This window comes from Pseudophryne corroboree, unplaced genomic scaffold (assembly GCF_028390025.1).
Source record: "Pseudophryne corroboree isolate aPseCor3 unplaced genomic scaffold, aPseCor3.hap2 scaffold_469, whole genome shotgun sequence".
Classification (NCBI taxonomy): Eukaryota; Metazoa; Chordata; class Amphibia; order Anura; family Myobatrachidae; genus Pseudophryne; species Pseudophryne corroboree.
Genome location: NW_026970081.1, coordinates 181,279 through 184,635, shown reverse-complemented (window position 1 = coordinate 184,635; position 3,357 = coordinate 181,279).

The following is a 3,357-nucleotide window of genomic DNA, read 5'->3' as shown; positions in this document are numbered from 1 at the left end:
TGTCGTGTAGATGATGGCCTAACAGGAGGCTTTAAAATTTTCTTTCTAGTGTCCTTCGTTTGGGAGAAAAATGCAAAGGTACAAGACAGCTTTTCCTTGCCAATATCTCTCTTTTGCAAAGATCTACGCATTGGAAAATTCAGGGCTATGTCGTGTAGATGATGGTCTAACAGGAGGCTTTAAAATTTTCTTTCTAGTGTCCTTCGTTTGGGAGAAAAATGCAATGGTACAAGACAGCTTTTCCTTGCCAATATCTCTCTTTTGCAAAGAGCTGCGCATTGGAAAATTCAGGGCTATGTCGTGTAGATGATGGCCTAACAGGAGGCTTTAAAATTTTCTTTCTAGTGTCCTTCGTTTGGGAGAAAAATGCAAAGGTACAAGACAGCTTTTCCTTGCCAATATCTCTCGTTTGCAAAAAGCTGCGCATTGGAAAATTCAGGGCTATATCGTGTAGATGATGGCCTAACAGGAGGCTTTAAAATTTTAATTCTAGTGTCCTTCGTTTGGGAGAAAAATGCAATGGTACAAGACAGCTTTTCCTTGCCAATATCTCTCTTTTGCAAAGAGCTGCGCATTGGAAAATTCAGGGCTATGTCGTGTAGATAATGGCCTAACAGGAGGCTTTAAAATTTTCTTTCTAGTGTCCTTCGTTTGGGAGAAAAATGCAATGGTACAAGACAGCTTTTCCTTGCCAATATCTCTCTTTTGCAAAGAGCTGCGCTTTGGGAAATTCAGGGCTATGTCGTGTAGATGATGGCCTAACAGGAGGCTTTAAAATTTTCTTTCTAGTGTCCTTCGTTTGGGAGAAAAATGCAAAGGTACAAGACAGCTTTTCCTTGCCAATATCTCTCGTTTGCAAAGAGCTGCGCATTGGAAAATTCAGGGCTATATCGTGTAGATGATGGCCTAACAGGAGGCTTTAAAATTTTAATTCTAGTGTCCTTCGTTTGGGAGAAAAATGCAATGGTACAAGACAGCTTTTCCTTGCCAATATCTCTCTTTTGCAAAGAGCTGCGCATTGGAAAATTCAGGGCTATGTCGTGTAGATGATGGTCTAACAGGAGGCTTTAAAATTTTCTTTCTAGTGTCCTTCGTTTGGGAGAAAAATGCAATGGTACAAGACAGCTTTTCCTTGCCAATATCTCTCTTTTGCAAAGAGCTGCGCATTGGAAAATTCAGGGCTAGGTCGTGTAGATGATGGCCTAACAGGAGGCTTTAACATTTTCTTTCTAGTGTCCTTCGTTTGGGAGAAAAATGCAATGGTACAAGACAGCTTTTCCTTGCCAATATCTCTCGTTTGCAAAGAGCTGCGCATTTGAAAATTCAGGGCTATATCGTGTAGATGATGGCCTAACAGGAGGCTTTAAAATTCTAATTCTAGTGTCCTTCGTTTGGGAGAAAAATGCAATGGTACAAGACAGCTTTTCCTTGCCAATATCTCTCTTTTGCAAAGAGCTGCGCATTGGAAAATTCAGGGCTATGTCGTGTAGATGATGGTCTAACAGGAGGCTTTAAAATTTTCTTTCTAGTGTCCTTCGTTTGGGAGAAAAATGCAATGGTACAAGACAGCTTTTCCTTGCCAATATCTCTCTTTTGCAAAGAGCTGCGCATTGGAAAATTCAGGGCTATGTCGTGTAGATGATGGTCTAACAGGAGGCTTTAAAATTTTCTTTCTAGTGTCCTTCGTTTGGGAGAAAAATGCAATGGTACAAGACAGCTTTTCCTTGCCAATATCTCTCTTTTGCAAAGAGCTGCGCATTGGGAAATTCAGGGCTATGTCGTGTAGATGATGGCCTAACAGGAGGCTTTAAAATTTTCTTTCTAGTGTCCTTCGTTTGGGAGAAAAATGCAAAGGTACAAGACAGCTTTTCCTTGCCAATATCTCTCTTTTGCAAAGAGCTGCGCATTGGAAAATTCAGGGCTATGTCGTGTAGATGATGGCCTAACAGGAGGCTTTAACATTTTCTTTCTAGTGTCCTTCGTTTGGGAGAAAAATGCAATGGTACAAGACAGCTTTTCCTTGCCAATATCTCTCTTTTGCAAAGAGCTGCGCATTGGAAAATTCAGGGCTATGTCGTGTAGATGATGGTCTAACAGGAGGCTTTAAAATTTTCTTTCTAGTGTCCTTCGTTTGGGAGAAAAATGCAAAGGTACAAGACAGCTTTTCCTTGCCAATATCTCTCTTTTGCAAAGAGCTGCGCATTGGGAAATTCAGGGCTATGTCGTGTAGATGATGGCCTAACAGGAGGCTTTAAAATTTTCTTTCTAGTGTCCTTCGTTTGGGAGAAAAATGCAAAGGTACAAGACAGCTTTTCCTTGCCAATATCTCTCGTTTGCAAAGAGCTGCGCATTGGAAAATTCAGGGCTATATCGTGTAGATGATGGCCTAACAGGAGGCTTTAAAATTTTAATTCTAGTGTCCTTCGTTTGGGAGAAAAATGCAATGGTACAAGACAGCTTTTCCTTGCCAATATCTCTCTTTTGCAAAGAGCTGCGCATTGGAAAATTCAGGGCTAGGTCGTGTAGATGATGGTCTAACAGGAGGCTTTAACATTTTCTTTCTAGTGTCCTTCGTTTGGGAGAAAAATGCAATGGTACAAGACAGCTTTTCCTTGCCAATATCTCTCTTTTGCAAAGAGCTGCGCATTGGAAAATTCAGGGCTATGTCGTGTAGATGATGGTCTAACAGGAGGCTTTAAAATTTTCTTTCTAGTGTCCTTCGTTTGGGAGAAAAATGCAATGGTACAAGACAGCTTTTCCTTGCCAATATCTCTCTTTTGCAAAGAGCTGCGCATTGGGAAATTCAGGGCTATGTCGTGTAGATGATGGCCTAACAGGAGGCTTTAAAATTTTCTTTCTAGTGTCCTTCGTTTGGGAGAAAAATGCAAAGGTACAAGACAGCTTTTCCTTGCCAATATCTCTCGTTTGCAAAGAGCTGCGCATTGGAAAATTCAGGGCTATATCGTGTAGATGATGGCCTAACAGGAGGCTTTAAAATTTTAATTCTAGTGTCCTTCGTTTGGGAGAAAAATGCAATGGTACAAGACAGCTTTTCCTTGCCAATATCTCTCTTTTGCAAAGAGCTGCGCATTGGAAAATTCAGGGCTATGTCGTGTAGATGATGGTCTAACAGGAGGCTTTAAAATTTTCTTTCTAGTGTCCTTCGTTTGGGAGAAAAATGCAATGGTACAAGACAGCTTTTCCTTGCCAATATCTCTCTTTTGCAAAGAGCTGCGCATTGGAAAATTCAGGGCTAGGTCGTGTAGATGATGGCCTAACAGGAGGCTTTAACATTTTCTTTCTAGTGTCCTTCGTTTGGGAGAAAAATGCAATGGTACAAGACAGCTTTTCCTTGCC